Here is a 26,742-nt window from a genome sequence, read left to right on the forward strand (position 1 = left end):
CTATAACGTCTTTAATAATAGCTTCTAACATTTTCCCTATGACAGATGTTAGGCTAACTGGCCTATAGTTTCCCACTTTCTGTCTCCCTCTCTTTTAGGATAAAGGAGTTACATGCTCTGTTTTCCAATCTAATGGAAGCTTCCCCAAATCTATGGAGTTTTGGAAAATCAAATCCAACGCATCAACTATCTCACTACCCACTTCTTTTAAGACCCTAAGATGAAGTCCATCAGGATCCAAGGACTTGTCAGCCCACAGTTCCAACAATTTTCTCAGTACTATTTCCCTTGTGATTGCAATTTTCTCGAGTTCCTCCCTCTCTTCCATTTCCTGAGTTACAGTTATTTCTGGGATGTTACTTGCTTTCTCTACAGTGAAAGCCAATGCAAATACCTGTTCAATTCAACTGCCATCTCCTTATTTGCCATTAGTAATTCCCCAGACTCACTTTCTATCGGACCAACATTCACTTTGTTAATGCTTTACTCTTTTTAAAATATCTACAGAAACTCTTACTATCTGTCTTTATATTTGTAGCTAGCTTTCTCTCAAACTCAAACTTTTCATTCCTTATTAATCTTTTGGTCATTCTTTGCTATTTTTTATATTCTGTCCAATCTTCTGATCTATCACCCATCCTTGCGCAATTATATGGCCTTTCTTTAAGTTTGATACTATCTTTAATTTTTTTTTAGTTAACCACAAATGTTGGATCCTCCCCTTGGAATTTTCTTTCTCTTTGGAATGTATCTATTCTCTGAATTCTGAAATTTCCCCTTAAATGTCTGCCACTGTATCTTTATTGACCTATCTCTTAACCTAATTTGCCAGTTCACTTTAGCTAGCTATGCTTTCATGCCCTCATATTTGCCCTTATTAAAGTTTAAAATATTAGTCTTGGACCCATTCTTCTCTCCTTCAAACTGAATGCAAAATTCAATCATCTTTTGATTGCTGCTACCTCGGGGTGCCTTCACTTTGAGGTCATTAATTAATCCTATCTCATTGCACAATACCCCATCCAGTATAGCTTACTCTCTGGTTGGTGCCAGAACGTGCACCTAAGAAACTATTCTGAAAACATTCTGTAAATTCCTCACCTAGGCTACTTTTGCTTATTTGATTTTCCCCTTCTATATGTAGATTAAAATTCTCCCATAATTATTGCCGTACCGTTCTGACTATCTCCCACTATTTCTTCCTTTATAACCCACTCCCACAAGTAACCTCCTGCTTTTATCATTTCTTAACTCTACCCAAACCATTTCTACATCCTGCTTTCCTGAACTTAGGTCATCTCTCTCTAATGGGCTACTACCATCATTAATTAACAGAGCTACCCCTCCACCTTTTCCTTACTTCCTGTCCTTCCTAAATGCCATGTGCCCTTCAATATTCAGGCCTCAATCTAAGTCATCCTGCGGCCATGTCTCTGTAATGGCTATCAGATCACACTTATTTATTTCTATTTGTGCTATCAGTTTATCTGTTTTGTTTCGAATGCTGTGTGCATTCAGATACAGAGCCTTTAGTTTTGTTTGTTTATTATTTTTATAACCTCTACTCACATCTGCTGATTTACTCTTAGATGTTTACTCCCTGTACTCTGTGTCTCTGTCGTGGTCTGTTTAGCATTTCCCACATTAATCCCTTTCTCTTTTTCCTTTTCCTTGCTCTTTGATTTACCACATCTCTCCAAATTTTATTCCTTTTCCCCACCATTTAGTTTAAAACCCTCTCTACTTCCCTAGTTATACGGCTTGCTAGAACCCCTGGTCCCAGCACAATTCAGGTGTAGACCGTCCCAAAGATACAGCCCCCACTTTCCTCAATACAAGTGCCAGTGCCCCACGAACTGGAACCCACTTCTCCCACAGCAGTCTTTCAGCCATGGATTCATCTTTCTAATTTTATGTGCACTATGCCTATTTGCTCATGGCTCAGGTGATAATCCAGCGATAATTACCTTTGAGGTTCTGCTTTATAATTTAGTGCCTAGCTCCTCATACTCTCTGTGCAGAGCCTGCTTCCTATTTCTACCTGTCGTTGGTTAATGGACCACGACAAATGGATCCTCCCCCTCCCAATGCAAGTTGCTCTCCAGCCCTTAGCAGCTGTCCCAAACCCTAGTACTGGGTTGCTTTCAGTCAGTTGTCCTAATATTCCCCTTATGTGTCCCAAACTCTGGCACTGGTCCCTCACTATACTGTCCCATACTATCACTTCATTTCTTTCTGCTCCCCCTTCCATTTGAATGGCTTCCTGTACCACGGGTGCCATGGTCAATTTGCTTATCCACCCTGCAGCCCCCAACCAAGCTGAGAGCACCTCAAACCTATTGGACAATTGCAGAGGCCAAGGCTTCTGCACTCCTGCCCTCTGGGTCCCCTTACCTGCCTCACTCACAGTCACACCCTCCTGTCCCTGACCACTGATCAAATCAGAAAACCCTGTCCTAAGTGGTGTGACTGCCTCCTGGTATGAAGCATCCAGATAACTTTCCCCCTCCCTGATGCGACTCAGAGTTTGCAGCTCAGTCTCCAGCCTCCAACTCTGAGCAGATGTTCCTCAAGCCGCAAGTGCTTACTACAGATGTGTTTGCCCTGGGTCACAGTGTTACCCAGGAGCTCCCACATGCTGTACCCCTGACACATCACATGTCCTGCCATCCTTAATGTGTTTTAAAGAATTACTTAATTATATCACTCACTTATTTCTTCTCTTTTTTATATATTTTATTAAACTTGCCCCAGGTCCTATATATTTTAAACCTCAGGAGTGGAATAAGCCTCAATCACTTACCAGATAATCACCAAATAGCTAGCTTCTTTCCCTGTAGTGGAGTAAGAACCAATTCCTACACAGTGAAGCAGTTAGGAAAAGCAAAAGTGAAAGGAAAGGGACACTTCCTTCCCCTCCTCACCACCTCCTCCACTCATCAACATGCCAAGTATGCACTCATTTCCAAAGCTGCACTCATTTGCCTAGGCTGCACTAAAGAACCCTGAATTTATAGGAAACTGAACTGGAACTAGAGAAACCAGATTTGGCCTCTCAAGCTCCAGTTCCATTTACTATAAATTCAGGGTTCTTTAGTGCAGCTTAAGCAAACAAACGCAGCTTCGGAAATGAGTGGATACTTGGAGTTTGGTGAGTGGGGGAGTTAGGTGAGGAGGGGAAGAAGGTGTTCCTTTTGCTTTTGCTTTTTCTAATCTTTTCACCATTTAGGAATCGGTTCTTACTCTGCTGCAGGGGAAGACTTTGTGGTTACTTTCTATTGTTGAAAATGTATTGTAGGATTTTTTTTTATGCCCTTCTTATTTCTGTCATCCTTTCTGACGCCATAACTCTCTAAGATTTCTGCGCTCCTTCAATTCTGACCTCTTGCACATCCCCAATTTGCTCCACCATTGGTGGCCGTGTCTTCAGGTGACAAGGCCCGTACCTCTGGAATTCCTTCCCTAAACCTCTCCTCCTTTCCACCACTTTCTTTTCCTTTAAGTCCTTAAAATCTATCATTTTGACCAATTCCCAGAAGGAAAAATCAGTAAAAGGGAAACAAGAGTACTGGTCCGAACTGTTTTTTCTATCTGGGTTGCTTTCACTCAGTTGTCCGAATATTCCCTTATGTGGCATCAGATTTTGTTCAATACGTTTTAATATATTAAAGGCACTACATAAATGCAAGTCACTATTGTCTTTGTTGGGGCTTCAAGCCCCACTCCAGAGGCTTGATCACCAAAAAACATGGGTGACACCCTGTGTGCAATACTGAGGGAGTGCTGCATTGTCAGAGATACTGGCGCGTGCCCGAACTGATCAGGCGTAAAATTGCGTGAGAAGACGTCGAACAAGCGTCCCGACATCATCCTGCGCTCGTGCGATATTTCGCTCGGAGGGTGCACACAGAAGTCGGAAGCGCGCCCGCCAATAGTTAAAAGGGCAACTAAGCCTATTAACGGTGCAACTGTCTCCGATTTTTCATGGTCCGTCCAACCTTACGGTTGGCGGGCAGGTGAATCGGCCAGGAGGACTTCATGTTTTTCATGAAACCTCATCCAAGGGAGGCATAAGGTTTCCATTATTAAATGAAATAAAAATAAAAATCCACGAACAGCATTTTTATCATCTCTATGTTCAGGTGCCTGATTGTGATGCGTGGACAGGTTTTTTCTTGATTTTCAAAACTTTATTTCATGGTTTTCAGAGGTGCTGCAGCTCCCTGAGGCAGCTCTCTGCCTTCGGGGAGCTTTCTCTCAGAGCTCGCCCGTGCCCACGCCCGTGGAAACGCCAATGCCCGGCCTCCTCGGCAGCGCTGATCTTTCCAGCCCGCATTTCACCCTGGCTGCCAGCCAGCATGAAATCGCGGCCGGGGGCCGATTGCAGCTGGATCTCCGTTTCCCGCCGATTGCGCCCGCCAGCCAAGCTGAAAATTCAGGCCCAGCCCTCAGATGAGACCAAGTCCCCCTCTGCTCCCAGGGCTAAAGGGGCCATGGTGGCATTGTGGCAAGGTCACTGGATTAGTAATCCAGAGGCACAAGCTTAATGCTTAAGAGACTCAGGTTCAAATCCCACTGTGGTAGCTGGTAGAATTTCAATTCAACTAATAAACCCAGAATTGAAAAGGTGGTCTCAGTAATGGTACCCACAATGCTAGTATCAGTTGTTGTAAAAACCCATTTGGCTCACTAGTGCCCCTTTAGAGAAGGAATTCTGCCATCCTTCCCTGGTCTGACCTACATGTGACTCCAGACCCACAACAATGTGGTTGACTCTTAACTGCCCCTCTGAAATGGTTGAGCAAGCCACTCAGTTCAAGGGCAATTAGGGATGGGTAAGAAACATATATCCTGTCAAAGGAAAAATAATAGTTCATCTTGTCATTATCTTATTGCTGCTGGTGGGAGTTTGCTGCATGCACGTTGTAGTGTTTCACCTAGAATACAAGAGTGACTACACTTCGAAAGTATTTCATTGTCTGTAAAGCACTTTGGGACATCCTGAGGTCGCGAGTGACATTATATATAAAACACCAGTTCTTTCTTTTTCTTTCTATATTTACATGAATTCTTGAAGGACCAAAACCCGTCCCCTATCATCCAATTACGTGTGTATTCACCCAGGTACCAGCAGACTGCCACCCACTCACCCACTCACTAAACACTCTTGCTACCCTCTCTTCCATACACTGTCACCACTTTGCCCACACACTTGTCACCTCCTCATCAACGCGCTCTCTCTCTCACCCACACATGCACCCACTTAACATCTGTGTGCTTCACAGACATTCCAACATTTTTACTTTCATTGTCTATTCCTTCTCTGTCACAAATTCATTTGAAACTGAAGGAAATTTTCTGCAGCTCATTTAAATTCTAGTGATTTCAGGTGCCTCGAAAACAACAGCTACTCGGAATCATCGCAAAAATACAGAGGCTTGCTCATCCTTTGAGTTGGCGCACAAGTGTGCATATTTAAAGGAGTAAGGGTCTCCAATCTGAAAGAAAGAACTTGCATTTATATAGTGCCTAATCAAGGCCTCAGAACAGCCCAAAGAACTTTAGTTGGCAGCCATGGTTCTCTGATAGCTTTCAAGTAAGAGGTTATGCCTTTAAGTTCCACTCCAGGACTTGCGCCCTATATCTAGGCAAACACTCGAATGCAGTACTGAGGGAGTGCTGCACTGTTAGAGGTACTGCCCGTTTATGGATGCGACTTTTGACTGAGGCCCCATCTGCCCTCTCAGGTGGACGTAAAAATCCCAGGGCGATATTTGGAAGAAGTGCAGGGGAGTTTGCCTCAGTGTCCTGGCCAATGTTTATCCTTCAGCCAACATCACAGAAACAGATCATCTCGTCATTATCACATTGCTGTTTGTGGGAGCTTGCTGTGCACTAATTGGTTGCCCCATTTCCTACATTACAACACTGACTACACTTCAAGTACTTCATTGGCTGTAAAGTGCTTTGGGATGTTCTGAGGTTGTGAAAGGTGCTATGTAAATGCAGCTGTTTCTTTTTCTTTTGACAGCCAATTAAGTTTTGAAGCATAGTCTTTGTTGTAATATGGGGACATGGCAACCAATTTGCACACAGCAAGCTCCCAAAAACAGCAATTAAGTGAATGATCAGATCATCTTTTTTAGTGATGTCCTTTGAAGGATAAATATTGGCCAGGAGACTGGGAAAACTTACTGATCCTTCCTCCAAATAGCGCAGTTGGAGGGCAAGTGTGGCATACAGGATATTCCACATTACATTGCTGTTTGTGGGAGCTTGCTGTGCACAGATTGGCTGCCACATTTCCTAAATTACAACTGTGACTAGACTTCAAAAGTATCTTATTGGATGTATAGGCTTTGGGACACCTTGAGGTCATGAAAGGTGCTATATAAATGCAAGTTTATTCATTTGTTTGTTCATTATTTCTTTCTTTCTATCTATGTCTTAAGGGAGATGGTGATGTAGTGGTAATGTCACTGGGCTAGTAATCCAGAGGCCCAGACTGATGCTCTGGAGGCACAGGTTCAAATCCCACTACAATACCTGGTGGGATAAGTTCAATTAATAAATCTGAAATATAAAGCTAGTCTGCATTATTGGTTGTTGTTAAAAATCCATCTGGTTCATTAATGTCCTTCAGGGGAGGAAATCTGCCATCCTTGCCTGGCCTGGCCTATGTGTGACTCCCAACCCACAGAAATGTGGTTAACTCTTAACTTTCCTCCGATATGGCCTAGCAAGCCACTCAGTTCAAGGGACAATTAGGGTCAGGCCTTGCCGGTGAAGCTTGCCACAACCAATGAAAGAGTAAAGGGAAAAAAAAACAAGATGTCAATTAGCATAAATTCATAAAGGCTCCTGCCAGGGTCAAGGGTGTTTCTCAGTTGCCTGACTTAGCACATAGCCACAGGTTGGTAAAGGAGCAGTGAGTGGGCTGCTTTGATTTCAACACTTGGCACAATTTTTGCCAGTCAGAGCAAGTTAAAATCACTCTACTATTGCTCCAAGCCAGGACTGGAGACATCTTGCTCTGGTGGATCTGAGGCAGCCTGGGTTTTAACCAGCTGGAATGAAGATGCCCATATCAGCCATTAACATGTTCAAAGTAAAACAAAAGAATCAATTACCCATTGCTGTCATCCCTCATCTTGACCGGTTCATGCAAATGCAGTGCAGAAATAATTGACTTGACAAAATGTGAGCCAGTGTCATATTCATGAATTCTCAATTATGTTACTCAGCCCTGCGTACATTCCAGCATATTTAAAATTAATCCAATTGATGAAGGTGACAGTCATGCCAAAGATTACTGGAGCAGAAATTCTCATTTTGCCCATTGCACAGGCATAACATGGGCTCAATGAGGGGCAGTCTTGAGGTCTAACGTCCAGCTAAGCCATTTTTTGGGGGTGATCCGGGCATAAGACAGTAAATTCCTTCTATACCTTAAGTCCTGTCAAAGAAATTGGTCTGGAACTGGCAGGGCAGGCTTCAGGCCTGTTCTCCATCAGAGGTGGCCAAAGAAAGATAAATTTACTTAAATTAAAAAGAATCTTTCTGTGGAACCATGAGCAGCAGTGGTGCTCCTCCACCTCTTCTCAGGCCTCTCAATTGTTCTCCTGCGCCCCCCCCCACCATCACCCCTCCCTCCACCCACCCCTGCACTTCCCCCACCCATTTCCCCACCCCTTACTTGCTCCAGCTATCCACACTCACTCCCTTGATTTACCTACTGGCTGCTTCCCACAGCACTAAGTTTAGGCCCAAACTAATTTTCATCCCTAAAGTCTCTCTCTCTCTCTCAGCTTCTTAAAAATACACAGGTCTCATGGTGACAACCACTAAATATGAGCCACACAACTCTCGAAAATAAATGTGTTACTCTGTCATATTTTCAATCTATCTCTAGTATTCAGTCTGCAGCGTGTGATGACGTATGTTTCTTACCGATCCTAAACATACACTTGATATGATTGTGGAACCAGAGTTTGAACTCAGACCATAAAAGGTTTGCATTTATATAGCACCTTTCACAACCGCCAGGTGTCTCAAAGCTGTAAAAACCAATAAAGCACCTTTGAAATGTAGCCATTGTCACGATGTAGGATACACAGCAAAGCCCCACAAACAGCAATATGACAATGGTCAGATAATCCATTCCTGTGATGTCAATTGAACTCCCTGCTCTTCTTCAAGATAGTGCCATATGGGATTTTCTTTACATCCACCTGAGAGGGCAGACAGGGCCTCAATTTAACATCTCATTTGAGAGACAGCACCTCTGACATTGCAGCACTCCCTCAATACTGCACTGAAATGCCAGCCTTGCTTTTGGTACTTAAATGCTAGAGTAGGGCTTGAATCCACAACCTTCTGACTCCAAAGTGAGAGGGAAGCAAACTGAGCCATGTGGCTGTATATCAAGCAAAGGCAGATGGTGAACTAGTAATCCAGAGGCCCAGGTTAATGCTCTGGGGACACGGGTTCAATTTTTTTTATTATTCATTCATGGGAAGTGGGCTTTGCTGGCTGGGCCAGAATTTATTGCCCATCCCTAATTGCCCTTGAGAAGGTGGTGGTGAGCTGCCTTCTTGAACCGCTGCAGTCCATATGGTGTAGGTACACCCACAGTGCTGTTAGGAAGGGAGTTCCAGGATTTTGACCCAGCGACAGTGAAGGAACGGCAATATATTTCCAAGTCAGGATGAGTTACTTGGAGGAGAATTTCCAGGTGGTGGTGTTCCCATCTTGTCCTTCTAGATGGGAGCAGTTGTGGATTTGGAAGGTGCTGTCGAAGGAACCTTGTTGAATCCCATCACAGCAGCTGGTGGAATTTGAATTCAGTTAATAAGTCTGGAATTGAAAGCTAGTCTCAGCAATGGTGACCATGAAACTATTGTCAATTGTTGTAAAAAACCCATCTGGCATTCACTAATGCCCTTTAGGGAGGGAAATCTGCCATCCTTAATGACCTGGTCAGGCCTACATGTGACTCCAGGCCCACAGCAATGTGGTTGACTCTTAACTGCCCTCTGCAATGGCCTAGCAAACCACTCAGTTCAAGGGCAATTAGGGATGGGCAGCTAATACCAGTGACACCCGCATCCCATGAAAGAATTTAAAAAAGATGCCCAAGATATGATCTGAAGCCTGGACACTCAAATTTAAAAAAAATCTGATGCTCTACCAACTGCAGACTCACAAGACAGGGATGTGAGAATCCCTTTTGGGGTTAGTCTCAGACTGCTCTGGTTTGACACCAGCTGGAGTATAAATCCCATGGAGTATTGGACCGGCCCTACAAATGGTTCAGGCTGTCTGTTGGGCAGTCTTTGGAAAAGCAAACACAGACATTACACGGAGACAGGGTTAGATCATTCAGCCCCTCCAGTCTGTAGTGCCAGATTGTTTTCCCACCATTGTTTCATACCCCTTGACACCTTTACGCCACAACCATAGGTTTGAAATTTTCAATCGTTTGCAGCCTTTTGGGGGGAGAATTTCAGATTTCCGCTGTCCTAATTATGAACGTAGCCCAAATTCGCTCCTCTAATTTTAAGATTCTGTTTCTGGATCTCACCACCAGAGGAATTAGGCTATCGATCCCTTTAGTCATTTTGAATGTCTCAATTAGGTCACCCCTTCCATGCTCAAAGGGATACAAGCCAAGTTTCTGCAACCTCTCCTCAAATTGCAAGCTGTGCCGTAACCCCTCCAAAGACAATATGTCTTTACTGAGGTTAGGGGCCCAAAGATAGGTAGGAAAGTAAGTTGTGAAGAGGGTGTAAGGAGGCTACAAAATGACATGGATAGGTTAAGTGAGTGGGCAAAGATGTGGAAAATGAAGCATAATGTGGGAAAATGTGAAATTGTCCATTTTGGCAGGAAGAATAAAAAAGAAGCATATTATCTAAATGGTGAGAGAGTGCAGAGCTCTGAGATTCAGAGGGACCTGGGTGTCCTAGTGCATAAATCACAAAAGGCTTTAAGGTCCTGAGGGGTCTTAACAGAGTGAATGTGGAAAGGATGTTTCCTCTTGTGGGAGAATCTAGAACTTGGGGTGACAGTTTGAAAATAAGGCCTCACTCATTTAAGACAGAGATGAAGAGAATTTTTTCTCAGAGGGTCATGAGTCTTTGGAACTTCCTTCCTCAAAAGCCAGTGGAAGCAGAGCCACTGAATATTTTTCAGGCAGAGCTAAATAGATTCTTGATAAACAAGGACAATCAGATCAGCCATGATTTTATTGAATGGGGGAGCAGGCTTGAGGGGCTGAGTGGCCTACTCCTGCTCCTACTTTGTATGTTCGTATGTATGTTTGCATAATTTATATAGGATTTAGTCAAGGCTCTGTACAACTGAAGCATTTCTTCATTCTTTTAGCCTTCTTCATTACATCTTATGCCTGGCCATTAGCCTCCAGTGATTTGTATACATGGTTATAGAGTCATGATAGAATTATAGAATCATTGTGATGCAGAAAGAGGCTATTCAGCCCATCGTACCCATGCTGGTTATCTAAAGCCCTTTGCTCCTTGGCAGCTCTAGTCTCTCGTCATCAAGAAAATATTCCCATTTGTTCCTTCCCAGATCCAAAGTGGACAACGTCGCTAGCACCCCACCTTGAACTCCATCGCTCATAGTTTTGCTCATTCACCTCAGTCGGGTCTCTTTGAAACTCCCTGCTCCCCAACTGCTTTGTGATCTGATAGTTTTCTATAATCTTTCCGCTTCTACATAGGCCGGAATTTTATGTCAACTGGAAGTGAAATAGTGCAAGATGATGTCGGGCGAGCATCCTGATGTCATCGCACATACTAGCGCGATACTTTGCTTGGCAGGCATGCGCAGCAGTTGTAAGTGCGCCCGCTGATAATTAAGCGGACAACTAACCCCATTAATGATGCAATTAACAGCGATTTTAGGCGGCCTGTCCATATTTACGGTTGGCGGACGAGCCATTCTCCCCAGGTGGCATTCCCATTTTTTGCTCAAACCTCGATCCAGGGCGGAATGAAGTCTCCGTAGGGAGATAAAATAAAAAGATATACCTGGGGGGTTGGATTTGACGAGGTTTGCTTTCAGGTGCTTGATTGTGCTGCGTGGACATATTTTGCGGCATTTTTGTCGTGTCCTTTATCCTGTGGAGGTCTGCAGCTCCCTGGGCAGCTGTCAGCCTTCAGGGAGCTCACTAGAAGCGCTCACCCTCATTCTCGGTTAGGTCAGCACCTGCTGACCCACCCCGGCAGCACCCGCCACCCCCCCTCCGCCCCCCCGCCTGCCCGCTCCAGCAGCGGTGAGCCTTTCTCAGCGTGCTTCCCACACTGACTGACCAATTAACGGCCAGTCAGTGTGAAATCGCGGCCGTGGGCTGATTGCGGCCGGAGGCTCGTTTCCCGCCTGCCTCCGGACCCATTGACCATGCGTAACCGATGAACGAAACGTTCAGGAGATTGCAACCTAGAAACAGGCCATTTGGCCCAAGCAGTGAGTGTTGGCGCTATAGGAGAGCTCAGTAGGCCGTGCCAGGAAGACCAACTTTCATGAAGAAAACTAAAGGACACTCTGGCGTGGTGGGTGCCGTATGAGTCAGGGTTAGGGGTGGGGAGGGTGCTGCGGGACCATCTATGACAGCAGGCAGGAGTACTGCACATGCAACCCCGAACATGGGACAGTGACCTCAAGCAAAGCCTGAGATGCGTGATCACCCTGGATAGTGCCCCTGTCTCTGAGCCAGGAGCTCTGGGTTCAATTACCAAGGACCTGTTGGTCATGGAAGGAGATTTTTTAACAATTCTTTCATGGCACAGCCATGCTCATCCCAAACTGTTCTTGAACTGAGTGGCTTACATCAGTAAGGGGGCAGTTAAGAGTCAACCACAGTCTGGAGTCATACATAGACCTGACCAGGTGACCCCCCCCCCCCTCCAATTCTCTCTCTCTCTCTCTCTCTCTCTCTCCACGCCCACCCCACACACCTTAAACCAGCTTACATTTCAACTCTTTCTTGGACTCGAACTCAACTTCTATCGAAGGGTCATGAGGACTCGAAACGTCAACTCTTTTCTTCTCCGCCGATGCTGCCAGACCTGCTGAGTTTTTCCAGGTAATTCTGTTTTTGTTTTGGATTTCCAGCATCCGCAGTTTTTTTGTTTTTATCTCTGTGCTTAATTGACTGCCACTGCTCTTCAAGAAACGCCTACCTCCTTGAAGAAGTTTTGTTCTTTTCTGCGACAAGATTTCCGTACCTCTCTTTTGCCTTGCTCACCTTCATTGCTTTCCATTTCCCTCCTGGTGTTCGACAAGGTGTTTACTAAAACCCGTTTTCACAGCCATATCTCCTTTCTCAGTGACTGTCTCCGTCTCCGACTTACCCCATGTGGATTTCAACTGAAATTCCACCCCTCATGTTTCGAACCCACCCAGGATTACAGGTATCTCCGGGACATAAAACGTTTCTCGGACTGCTGTTCCTGTCACATTCTGAAATCCACGCTCAGTGCCATGCGCCGCCATATGTACACACTCGACCTCTCCCTCCAGCAGCACCGCCGTACCCTTTTTCAAAGCTGCGTGTGCCCCCAGTTTCATTTTATTCTTCGGCTCATCCGACGCCTCAACAAGAAACTTTTTCTCTTTCTCTCAAGTGCTAAGGAACGCAAACTCCAACAACTCATCGACACCAACACCCATCTAGGACCCTCCACCCCTGCCCGTCCCTCCGTCCCCACCCCATCTTCCAAACCCAACCCCAGCCGTGTATTCACTATACCCCCTGACCTTCCCCTCTCCGATGCTGAATGTTCAGTGCTCAGCAAAGGACTTAGTTTCATACCCTTACGCCCTCACCTCAATGAATTTCGGGCTCGGCATGATGCTGAACTCTTCTTCCGCCGTCTTCATCTCCGGGCTCACTTCTTTGGGCAGGAGTCCTCTCCCAGTTCAACGGATCCTTTTACCCATCTCCAATATTCTCCCTCCACCTGGACCCCTCCTTCTGGATTCTTACCTTCTCTTGATCTTTTCACTGAGAACTGTCGGCGCGACATTAGTCGTCTCAATTTCTCTGCTCCTCTCACCCATTCTAACCTGTCTCTCCCTGAACTTACTGCACTCCATTCCCTCAGGTCCAATCCTGACATTGTCATCAAACCCGCTGACAAGGGTGGTGCTGTTGTTTTCTGGCGCACTGACCTCTACCTCGCGGAGGCTGAGCGTCAACTCGCAGACACTTCCTCCTACCTCTCCCTGGACCATGACCCCACCACTGAACATCAAGCCATTGTTTCCAGGACTGTAACTGACCTCATCTCCTCTGGGGATCTTCCTCCCACAGCTTCCAACCTGATAGTCGCCCAACCTCGGACGGCCCGCTTCTATCTCCTACCCAAAATCCACAAACAGAACTGCCCCGGTAGATCAATCGTCTCAGCTTGCTCCTGCCCCACAGAACTCATTTTTTGTTATCTTGACTCCCTTCTCTCTCCTCTTGTCCAGTCCCTTCCCACCTACATCCGTGATTCCTCTGACACCTTATGTCACATCAACAATTTCCAGTTCCCTGGCCCCAGCCGCTTCCTCTTCACCATGGACTTCCAATCCCTCTACACCTCCATCCCCCACCAGGATGGTCTGAGGGCCCTTAGCTTCTTCCTCGAACAGAGGCCCGGACAATCCCCATCCACCTCTCCTCCGTCTGGCTGAACTTGTTCTCACACTGAACAATTTCTCCTTCAACTCCTCTCACTTCCTCCAAATAAAAGGTGTGGCTATGGGTACCCGCATGGGCCCCAGCTATGCCTGTCTCTTTATGGGGTATGTGGAACATTCCTTGTTCCAGTCCTACTCTGGTCCCCTTCCACAACTCTTTCTCCGGTACATCAATGATTACTTCGGTGCTGCTTCATGCTCTCGTCGGGACTTAGAAAAATTTATTAATTTTGCTTCCAATCTCCACCCCTCCATCATTTTCACGTGGTCCATCTCTGACACTTCCCTTCCCTTCCTTGACCTCTCTGTCTCAATCTCTGGTGATAGACTGTCCACCAATATCCATTACAAAGCCACCGACTCCCACAGCTACCTCGACTACAGCTCCTCACACCCCGCTTCCTGTAAGGACTCTATCCCATTCTCTCAGTTCCTTCGCCTCCGTCGCGTCTGTTCCGATGATGCCACCTTCAAAAACAGTTCCTCTGACATGTCCTCCTTCTTCCTTAACCGAGGTTTTCGACCCATGGTCGTTGACAGGGCCCTCAACTGTGTCCGGCCCATCTCCCGCGCATACGCCCTCACGCCTTCTCCTCCCTCCCAGAAACATGATAGGGTCCTCCTTGTCCTCACTTATCACCCCACCAGCCTCCGCATTCAAAGGATCATCCTCCGCCATTTCCGCCACCTCCAGCATGATGCCTCCACCAAACACATCTTCCCTTCACCCCGCCTATCAGCATTCCGTAGGGATCACTCCCTCCGGGACACCCTGGTCCACTCCTCCATCACCCCCTACTCCTCAACCCCCTCCTGTGGCACCACCCCATGCCAACGCAAAAGATGCAACACCTGCCCCTTCAATTCCTCTCTCCTCACCATCCAAGGGCCCAAGTACTCCTTTCAAGTGAAGCAGCATTTCACTTGCATTTCCCCCAACTTAATCTACTGCATTCGTTGCTCCCAGTGTGGTCTCCTTTACATTGGAGAGACCAAACGTAAACTGGGCGACCGCTTTGCAGAACACCTGCGGTCTGTCCGCAAGAATGACCCAAACCTCCCTGTCGCTTGCCATTTTAACACTCCACCCTGCTCTCTTGCCCACATGTCTGTCCTTGGCTTGCTGCATTGTTCCAGTGAAGCCCAACGCAAACTGGAGGAACAACACCTCATCTTCCGACTAGGCACTTTACAACCTTCCGGACTGAATATTGAATTCAACAGCTTTAGGTCTTGAGCTCCCTCCCCCATCCCCACCCCCCTTCTGTTTCCCCCTTCCTTTTTTTCCAATAAATTATATAGATTTTTCTTTTCCCACCTATTTCCATTATTTTTAAATATTTTAAAATCTTTTATGCTCCCTCCACCCCCATTAGAGCTATACCTTGAGTGCCCTACCATCCATTCTTAATTAGCACATTCGTTTAGATAATATCACCAACTTTAACACCTATGTGTTCTTTTGTTCTATTGTTGTTGACATCTTTTGATGATCTGCTTCTATCACTGCTTGTTTGTCCCTACAAACACACACCCCCTCCACTTCTCTCTCCCTCTCTCTCTCTCTCCGCCCCCCCCACACACCTTAAACCAGCTTATATTTCAACTCTTTCTTGGACTCAAACTCAAGTTCTGTCGAAGGGTCATGAGGACTCGAAACGTCAACTCTTTTCTTCTCCGCCGATGCTGCCAGACCTGCTGAGTTTTTCCAGGTAATTCTGTTTTTGTTTTGTTTATTATTATTATTATTATTAAGGTAGGTAGATTTCCTTCCCTGAAGGACATTAGAGAACCAGATAAGTTTTTTACAACAACTCCCTGAGACCGACCTTATATTCCAGATTTAGCTGCTGTGGTAGGATTTTGAACCCATGTACCCCCAGTTTGGGTCTTTGATATCACCACTATGTCACTGCCTCCCCAGTGTTCATGATATGGTTCAACAGGTTGATAATCAGCCTGCTATTTCTTCCAACTTTCCAAAACTTCCAAACAAACGTGTGAAATGAAGGTATGAAACTAAAAGTGTCGGTACTTATCTTCCACGTATGCTGTGGGCTTAATCTCTAACCCTTACCCTATTTTCCATTCTGTAATGTTATTGTGGTCACGGCTGCAAGCACCAGCTCCAGCAGTGGGTCTAGCCTCTGTGTACAAACATCTTGTCCGCTGGTGTGTTGAAACCTGATTACGTCTGGATGCTGCAAGCTGTTATCTTGTCCCATTATCTTCCTCAAGCAAAGTTCTGTGAGGTAAAAGCAAAGAACTGCGCATGCTGGTGAGGCACTTTTCTCATTGTGTCACTGCCTTGTGTTGTGAATGAAGCTCCTGATTGACGAGCGGAGGTGTTAATCTGTCTGATGATGGCTTGCCTTTGTCATCGAGCTCTGATTCATCCTCACAGCCTTGGAGCTGAAAAGATTGTAGCAAGGCCGAGAAGATGATTCACTGAGGGCACAACAATTAAAACAAACTTCACGCTTTCGGCTGGATCTCATTTCAACAGACTGACGAAAGCAAGATTGCCTCTTCAAAATATTCCCACTTTGTCACCAAACGGCTGGCAGCAGAGAAGTGAACCTCAACAAATTTTAGATCTCAGTTCTAATCTGCTGCTTCGTACCTACTCCAAATGGACATTTTTACCCAGAGTAGCTGAGATGTTTTTGTGGCCTCCGTAACAGCGAGAATACTCCAAAAAAAAAGAGACCCTGTTCCTGTCCCTGCACCAGGGAGAGTAAAGGAAAATGGGACAGGGAGGAGCGAACAGCACATTCTCACCCAGATTTGTCATCCATTTAAACGAATGAACAAAAAATAGGACAGTCTCCAACTAGGAGGGGAACTCCTACTGCCTGCCCAATTTTCCTGATTTCCCTGTGTCCAACAACTCAGCCCGAAACAGTGTGGGTTGGGGGCAGGGGGTGGGGAGGAGGGGTGCTGGGGGGGGTGCTAAGTTTGACTTGTGGTATTGGGGATAGTGCAGAATGAGAGATATGGATTAACCACAATACATCACACAATTTCCAATGAAAGAAAAACAAAGAAAGACTTGCTTTCATGTAAAAGAGAACAAAAGAAAGACTTTCATTTATATAGCACTTTTCATGACCAGCAGGCATTTCAAAGCCCTTTATATTCAATGAAGTATTTTTTTTTAATGCTTGGTCACGTTTGTAATGTAAGTAACACAGCAAACTCCTGCATTATCCAATATGATAATGGCCAGGTCATCTATATTTTTGTGATGTTGACTGAGGGATAAATATTGGCCAGGACAGCGGGGATATCTCAGGCAATATACTGCAGATGCTGGAAACACGAAATAAAAATAGAAAATGCGGGAAATACTGAGCAGGTCTGTCAGCATCCATTGGGAGAGAAGAAGAGTCAAAGTTTCAGTTTGTGACCTCTCACCAGGACACCAGGGATAACTCCGAAATAGCATCTTAGGATTTTGTAATGACTTGATGGAGCGGACAGGTTTCAACAGGAAACAGATAAACTTTATTACAGAGAGCTTTTCAGATGCTACACTTCGAGCAGCACTGTCACCAGGAAGCTCCGCCTCCTGGATTTCCACACTTAGTGCTCATTGGTCGGAGCCTCCCAGAACATCACGTGACCTCTGATAGACAGCAGGAGAGGCTATACCCGCAGTTACTACAGGATTTTTACAGGGCTTCGGTTAACAGTTTAATCTGAAAGATAGCACCTCCTACAGAGCAGCACCCCCTCAGTACTGCGCAGGAGTGTCAGCTTTGATTCTGATGCTCAAAGTCCTACTCAAATCCATTGAAGTCAACAAAAATCAGGAGGGGTGTAAAATGGGTTGACAACTTGCTATCACCTGACTTACTTCTGCCCACCATATATTTCACCCAAGCTTGTTCATCATTTGTGCATGACCAGCTATTTAGCTCTCTTTTGCCCTATAATAAATAGGCTCCTTATTCTCCCGATACATCATAGCATCTGCTTTAACTTTTAGAGACCATCATGTGTCTCAGTCAAAGCAAGCAAGGAACATAAGGTCACATTTTTCTCCTTTAGAAATAATTATTAAAGGATAACCGTCTCATTCATGACTGTGAACAGCTAGCCTCTTCCTCCCCTTGCCTTTGCCAGGAATAATGGGGGGAGAGCAATGGAATCGATGAACTGATAATAGGAGACATTTCTTTACTTAGAGGGTTGGGAATCTTTGGAATTCTCTAGCCCAGAGGGCTGTGGTTGTTCAGTCATTGAGTATGTTTAAGCTATTTATTTAAGGGTGTTAGCAGGACTGAAGAATTTTAACTATGAGGCAAGATTGGGTAGGTTGGGATCTTACTTTTGTTCGAGAGGAGGCTAAAGGGCATTTATTTGAGGTGTATAATATGAGGGAATGCAGATAGAATGAATAGGAAGGAACCATTTTCCCTAGCAGAGAGATTAAAAACCATGGGGAGCTGAGGAGACTTTTTTCCACTCAGAGAGTATAGGATGGTAGGTGGCTAGGGTGGTAGGTGGGCGAGATGGCAAGTGAATGAGGTGACAGGAGTGTAGGATGGCAGGTGGGCAGAGTGACAGGTGGATAGGGTGGCAGGCAGATGAGTGGATGAGGTGGGTGAATGGGTAAGTGGGTGAGGTGGGTAGGTGGGTGAGTGGGTAGATGGGTCAGGGGCTAGTCAGGTCAGATCGGGAGGTAGTCGGATGGGGGATAGTCAGGTCTGGTTGGGGGGGGGTGATCAGGTGATTGGGAGTTAGTGTGGCTGGGAGAGGTAGTCGGGTTGTATTGGAGGAAGGTGTTATTTGGAGGTCAGGGGCTAGTCAAGTCAGGGTTGGGGGTAGTCAGGGGTAGAAGGGAAGTTGGAGAGGTCAGTGTGCGTGATGGCGGTGGTCAGTGGTGAGTGCTACTTGTGGGGTCAGTTCTATAATTACCCTGAAGTTAGACTGGAATTTTTCTGTCTAACATTTCCCGGTAGCTATCCAGGTAAGTACCGTCAAACTATCTGAGGTCTCTGGCTCTAGTTCAAAGTTGGAGACATTTGCAGAGGGTCCTGAGGAGCAGAGGAATTGCCCATCAGAAGCTCAAACCTCCCAGGCAATTCCACCTAGGTCAGCATGTTGGGACCTCTGCCAGGTCCTGATGTGTATCTTGGGTTGTATGTCGGCCTTCAATGATCTGGGACCAGAAGATCTGGAGACCAGAAGATCTGGACCTTGGATATTCACTTGGAAGTGCAGTAACCTACAGGGCTGTGGACCAAGATCTGGAAAGTGGGGTTAGTTTGGATATATTTTCCGGCTGCCACAGACATGATGAATCAATTGGGCTCCTCCCATGCTGTAACTTTTCTATGTTTCCAGGTTCTGTAAGACAAATATAGACAGATCCTTGGACACAAAAGAACACAGGAACAGAAAACACTAAAGGAAGCAAGAAATATGATGGTGGATCAGGACAGTGAAGTGAAGGGAGAAAATCAGCCATGTTTATATAAGGTCATGGGTTGGTGCAACCTCCTCAATCTCCTGTTTCCTCTGTTCTTCGTAAGGGATATACATCAACCGACACGTTTTCTATCATTTGTACCATAATAATGCTATGGGCAAGCAGTGCTTGTTCATCTCTGGCATTTACCATTGTGGATTTGGCAGCTTGACTCTATTGGCTGTACTTCCCTCTGAGACTAAAGGTTGTTGGTTCAAGTCAGTGTGCAGACTTAAGCATCCAGTCCTAAGCTGTGATGTTAGCGGAGTGCTCCAGTTGGTTGGAGGTGTTGCCTTTTGGATGAGATGTTAAACCGAGGCCCTACCCGCCTCACCAGTTGGAAGTGGAAGATCCCGTGATACCAAACCATGAAGAGCAGGGCCAACATTTATCCATCAACCAACAACAAATGAACCGGTTAATGCGATGGTCGAATTCCTGGGCCAGACAGGGAAAAATCCCCCAATATTTGGGAACACAGTGGCGCTTTGGGACCGATTAAAAAAAACAGCAACACATATACACTTTGTCCTAAAAACAGACATTTAAAAGAATCCCGACAGAGAATTGAATCTTACAGGTGAAGAACAACTTTTCTAAATTACGTGGATTCTTAATGACATTTGGTGTAACTGACTCTGCAGTTTGACAGACCACTCTGTGACATGCCACTTACTTGGAGCCTGGCAGCAATCGCAGGGCATGATCAGACGCCAATCTGGACGATTACTGGGTTATAACCACTTATTATTATTACTACACCTATCACTGTTATAACCACAATCGGTTCAATTTCTGCAACGTTGCCTTGATAAGAAATCGAAAATTCTATCAGCCAGCAGTCCAAGTGGAAGCAATGAGGGATGTTGTCCGCTGATGTGAGGTGCGATTTGCACGGCTTCTAATGATAGGCCTTGCATGCTGTGTAAGACCATAAGACATACGAGCAGAAGTAGGCCATTCAGCCCATCGAGTCTGTTCTGCCATTCAATGAGATCATGGCTGATCTGATAATCCTCAACTCCACTTTCTTGCCTTTTCCCCATAACCCTTGATTCCATAAATGATTAAAAATCTGTCTATCTCGGCCTTGAATATATTTAACGACCCAGCCTCTACAGCCCTCTGCAGTAAAGAATTCCACAGATCGACTACCTTCTGAGAGAAGAAATTCCTCCTCGTCTCTGTCTTAAATGGGTGACCCCTTACTCTGAGAATATGCCCTCTGGCCCTAGACTCTCCCACAAGAGGAAACAGCCTCTTAGCATCTACCCTGTCAAACCCCCTAAGAATCTTATATGTTTCAATAAGCTTGCCTTGCGTTCTTCTAAACTCCAATGAGTACAGGCCCAACCTACTCAAACTCTCCTGATAAGAAAATCCTTCCATACCCGGGATCAACCTAGTGAACCTTCTCTGGACTGCCTCCAATGCCAGTACATCTATCCTTAGGTAAGGGGACCAAAACTGTTCACAGTATTCTAGGTGTGGTCTAACTAGTGCCCTGTATAATTTTAGCAAGACTTCCCTATTTTTATACTCCATTCCCTTTGAAATAAAGGACAACATTCCATTTGCCTTCCCTATTACCTGTTAAATTTGTGTGTTAGCTTTTTGGGATTCATGCACAAGGACCCCGAGTGCATCTCGCTTGCAAACTGTTTCTCGGCCTTGGAAAATGGTGAGAGTGATGGTTCCTCTGTGGAGGCCAGCCAGAGCCAAGGCCATGGCACTGTGGGTGGTCCAGCTGCTCAGGGTGGGAGGAAGAAGTGTGGGAGTGTAATAGTGGTATGGGATTCATTAGCAAGGGGAGTAGACAGGCGCTTCTGCAGCCATAGACGTGACTCCAGGTTGGTCTGTTGCCTCCCGGGTGCCAGGGTCAAGCTGCAGGGCATTCTGAAGGGGGAGGGTGAACAGCCGGGGGTTGTGGTCCATCTTGGGACAAATGACATAGGGAAAAGAGAAATGAGGTCCTGCAAGCAGACTTTTGGGAGTTAGGTAGGAAATTGAAAAGCAGGACTTCAAAGGTAGTAATCTCCAGATTACTCCCAGTGCCACACACAGTGAGTATAGGAACAGAAGGATAGAGCAGATGAATGCGTGACTGGAGAGATGGTGCAGGGGAGAGGGCTTTAGATTCCTGGGCAATGGGACTGTTTCTGGGGGAGGTAGGACCTGTACAAGTTGGACAGGTTACATCTGAACTGGAACGGGACCAACATCCTCACGGGGAGGTTTGCTAATGCTGTTGGGGTAGATTTAAACTAAATTGGAAGGGGGATGGGATCCTGAGAAGTACTACAGAGGGGAGAGAAGCTGAGATGGAATTAGAAGTTAAAATGCTAGTGAGTCTGGAAGGCAGAGGAAACATTGGCTAGATAATAAAGAAATGAGTTTATAAAGGCTAACTGGAATATATTTTAATGCAAGGAGCCTGAGGAATAAGACAGATGAGCTGAGGGCACAGGTAAGCATGTGGGAGTGTGATATCATAACTATGGCCGACACTTGGCTCAAAGAAGGGCAGGATTGGCAGCTCAACATTCCTGGTAATAGGGTATTCAGATGAGATAGAAAGGGGGATAGAAGAGGAGGGGGGTTGCAATATTGATCAAGGAATCAATTATAGCAGTGAGGAAGGATGATATCTTGGAAGGATCTTCAAATGAAGTCATATGGGTAGAAGTTAAAGCCACAAAAGGGGCAAACGCTATAGGCCCCCAAACACTCAGGGAGAGATAGAGGATCAAATATGTAATCAAATTTCAGAGAAGTGTAAGAATAATAGGGCAGTAACAGTAGGGGATTTTAACAACCCAAATATTAACTGGGATAGTTTTAGTGTGCAAGGTAAGGAGAGAAAAAAATTCTGAAGTTGCATCCAGGAGAACTTTTTTAGCTAGTATGTAGAAAACCCAACAAGGGAGAGGGCAGTTCTGGACCCAATATTCGGAAATGAGCCCAGGCAAGTGGAAGGCGTATCAATAGGGGAGCATTTTGGAGATAGCGACCATAACTCAGTTAGATTTAAGATAGTTATGGAAAAGGATAAGGTTGGGCCGAGAATATAAGTTCTAAACTGGGGAAAGGCTAACTTTACTAAGATGAGATGCTATTTAGCCCAAGTGGACTGGGAGCAGCTACTTGCAGATAAAACTGTGACAGAGCAGTGGAGGAAGGAGGAAATAGCGAGTGTAGAGGGCAAATATGTTCCTGTAAAGGCAAAGGTGGAGACCAAGTCTGGAGAACCCTGGATGTCAAGGGAGATGAAGGTTAGGATTAAGAAAGAAAGAGAAACTTATGGCAGATACCAAGGGCTCAATACGGCACAGTCCTTAGAGGAGTATAAAAAGTGCAGGGGGAACTTAAAAAGGAAATTAGGAAAGCAAAGAGAGCGCATGAAAAAGCACTGGTGGGTATAATAAAGGAAAACCCAGAGGGTTTTAAAAAATATATAAAGGTCGAGAGAATATCTAGGGAAAGAGTAGGGCCAATTAGGGGCCATTGAGGTAATGTGTGTGTGGACCTGGAAGACATGGGTACAGTCCTCAATGAGTACTTCGCATGGTATTCACAGTGGAAAAGGACGGCGCAGATATAGATATCAGGGTGGAAGACTGTGAAATATTAAAGGAAATTAACATGGAGAGAGAGGAGGTACTGGCGGGTTTAGTGGCCTTAAAAGTAGATAAATCCACAGGTCTGGATGAGATGTATCCCAGGCTGTTGAGGGAGGCGAGGGAAGAGATATCAGGGGCCCTGACAGTAAATTTCAAATCCTCTCTGGCCACAGGAGAGGTGCCAAAGGACTGGAGGACTGCTAACATTGTCCCATTATTAAAAAAGGGAGGAAGGGATAGACCAGGAAATTTTAGGCCAGTCAGTGTAACCTTGGTGATGGAGAAGTTGCTAGAAAGAATTCTGAGGGACAGAATATATCTGCATTTGGAGAGACATGGATTAATCAGGGATAGTCAGCACGGATTTGTTAAGAGAAGGTCGTGTTTGACCAATTTGATTGAAATTTTTGAGGAGGTAACCAGGAGCATTGATGAGGGTAATGCATTTGATGTGGTCTACAAGGCTTTTGATAAGGTCCCTCATGGCAGACTGGTCAAGAAAGTAAGAGCCCATGGGATCCAAGAGAAAGTGGCATGTTGGATCCAAAATTGGCTGAAAGGCAGGAAGCAGAGGGTAATGGTAGACGGATGATTCTGTAACTGGAAGTCTGTTTCCAGTGGGGTTCCACAGGGCTCGGTGCCGGAACCCTTGCTGTTTGTGGTGTACATAAATGATTTGGACTTAGATGTAGGGACATGATCAAGAAGTTCGTGGGTGACATGAAAATTGTTAAGGTGGTAAATAGTGAGAAGGATAGCCATAAACTGCAGGAGGATATCAATGGACTTGTCAGGTGGGCAGAACAGTGACAAAAAGAATTCAACCTGGAAAAGTGTGAGGTAATGCACTTGGGGAGGGCTAACAAGGCAAGGGATTACACCATGAATGGTACCTGGAATGTACTGAAGATCAGAGAGACCTTGGTGTGCATATCCATAGATCCCTGAAGGTAGCAAGGCAGGTAGATAAGGCGGTTAAGAAGGCATGTGGGATATTTGCCTTTATTAGCCGAGGCATGGAATACAAGAGCAGGGAGGTTATGCTGGAACTCTATAAAACGCTGTTTGTGATTACATTAGAGAGGGTGCAGAGGAGATTTACTGGGATGCTACTTGGGCTGGAGGGTCTGAGCTATGAGGAATGAATGGATAGGCTGGCATTGTTTTCCTTGGAGCAAAGAAGGTTGAGAGGGGACCTGATAAAGGTGTAAAAGATTATGAAGGGCATAGATAGGGTGGATAGGAAGGCATTTTATCCATTAATAGAGGGGTCTGTAAACAGGGGGCATAGATTTAAGGTAAGAGGCAGAAGGCCAAGAGGAGAGTTGAGGAGAATTGTTTCCACCCAGAGGATGGTGGGAGTCTGGAACCCACTGCCTGAAAATATGGTTGAGTCAGAAACTCTCATAACATTTCAGAAGTATTTAGATATTCACTTGCATTGCCATAGCCTCCAGGGCTATGGGCCAAGTGCTGGAAAATAGGATTAGTGTAGTCAGATCTTTGTTAACCAGTGAGGACACGATGGGCCAAATGGCCTCCTTCTGTGCTGTAGACATCTATGAGTCTATGAGGCTCTCAAATCTCTCTCTGCTTCAGCTTTCTACAGTCTTTCTCCATTTAAATAATATTTAGCCTCTATTCTTCCTGCCAAAGTGCATAACCTCACATCATATTCCATCGGCCAAGTTTTTGCCCACTCACTTAGCCTGTCTATACCCCTCTGTAGATTCCTTGTGTCATCCTCACCACTTGCCTTCCCACCTATTTTTGTATCATCCACAAACTTGGCGATAGTACATTCACTTCCCTCATCTAAGTCATTAACATATTTTGTAAATAACTGAGGCCCCAGCATTGATCCACTACTTACAGGTTGCCATCCTGAAAATGCCTCCCTTATCCCAACTCTCTGTGTTCTATTAGTTAGCCAACCCTCTATCCATGCTAATACACTACCCCCAACAGCCCCAATAGGCTCTTATCTTATTAAGTAGCCTTACATGTGGTATCTTATTGAAAGCCTTTTGGAAATCCAAATGTATTACATCTACTGGTTCCCCTTTATCTATCCGGCTTGTTACTTCCTCAAAGAATTCTAATAAATTTGTCAGGCATGAAGCCATGCTGATTCTGCTTCATTAGATTATGTAATTCTAAATGCTCTGCTATTGCATCCTTTATAATAGACTCTAATATTTTCCCAATGACAGATGCTAAGCTAACTGGCCTATAGTTACCTGTTTTTTGTCACCCTCCCTTTTTGAATAAGGGTGTTGAATTGGCAGTTTTGCAATCCTCTGGGACTTTTCCAGAATCTAAGGATTCTTGGGGAAGATTACTACCAGCGCATCCACTAGCTCTGTACCTACTTCCATTAATATCCTAGGATGCAACCCATCAGGTCCTGGGGACTTATTGACCTTTAGCCCCATTAGTTTCTCCACTACTTTTTCTCTAGTGATAGTTATTGTATTTATTTCCTCCCCCTCTTTTGTCACTTGGTTATTTAGTATTGGAATGCTATTAGTGTCTTCTACTGTGAAGACTGAAGCAAAGCATTTATTCAACTCCTCTGCCATTTTGTGGTTCCTCATTATTATTTCCCCAGCCTCATTCTCTAAGGGGCCTATGTTCGCTTTGGTCTCTCTCTTCCTTTTTATATATTTAAAGAGGCTCTTACTGTCCATTACTATTATCTCTGGAAAGAGAAATTGCTATAATGGCCACAACACAACCTTTCTGAATATTCTGATCTGCACATATATGAAAAACTGTGTTGTCCCATTCAGTGTCTTTCGCTATTACTTACAGCATACAGTGCAAGCACAGCCCATATTCACCAGCACTCAATGGGGGATTATAAAATGCAATTTCATATTCCCTGGAATATAGAAGTTAAGAGATGATCTGATTGAAGCTTTTCAGCATTTTGATAGGGTAGTTTGGGGGGAAACTTTTCCCTCTGGTGGGAGAGTTTAGGACAAGGGGAGATAATGTTAAAATCAGAGTCAGGCCATTCAGAAGAGAAGTCAGGGAACACTTCTGCATGCAAAGGACGGTACAAGTTTGGAATTCTCTCCCACAAAAAGCAGCAGCTAAATGATTCTAAATCTGAAATCGATAGGTTTTTACCAACCAAGGGTAAGAAGGGATTTGGACAGAGTGGTTAGATGGAGTTCAGTTAGAGATAAGCAACGGTGGAATAGGCTCAAAGGGCTGAATGTCTCCTGTTCCATCAAATGGCTCGTGTTCCTATGTTTCTAGCACATTACTGTAGATTTATGAAGGACATGTGATCAGTTATGAACAGTCATTATGGAAATAAATAAGAGGTCCATGGAGACAATAAACATATGTATTTCTCTCTTTGGTTCTTACCTGCTGTTACAATGTTTTTGGACACATTAAATCAATAAGAATGACAGGCCATCAATTTATCATGAATGGGAGAGACAAAATTACTGTGGACCTTGCTCATAATGATAATCACAACTCTTTACTGAGCAAAGGAAAATTCGTATTACTGATGCTGATATCATGGAATAAATGCTACAGGTTCTCTTGTGATGTCTCAGTTTTTTAACAGAAGCTTTAACCACATAAACAAATCAGTTTGATCCCTGCATTTAAATAATGGAAGAATGTCATCAGGAATCCTTGCTGTTTTGGACTGACAATGTTGCTGACCATAATTTCTGACCTTGTCTAATAGACTACAGTCCTGAATAGAGAGAAATATAACATCTCTAAGTGCGTTACAGGCAATGAAGTACTTTTTAAGTGTAGTCACTGCTGTAATGTAGGAAACGTAGCAGCCAATTTACACACAGCAAGCTCCCACAAGCAGCAAGGTGATAGTGACCAGATGAGCTAATATTGTGACACTGATGGAGGGGTAAATATTGATCAGGATGCTGGGGAAAACACCCC

Source organism: Carcharodon carcharias, chromosome 21, assembly GCF_017639515.1.
Source record: "Carcharodon carcharias isolate sCarCar2 chromosome 21, sCarCar2.pri, whole genome shotgun sequence".
Taxonomy (NCBI): domain Eukaryota; kingdom Metazoa; phylum Chordata; class Chondrichthyes; order Lamniformes; family Lamnidae; genus Carcharodon; species Carcharodon carcharias.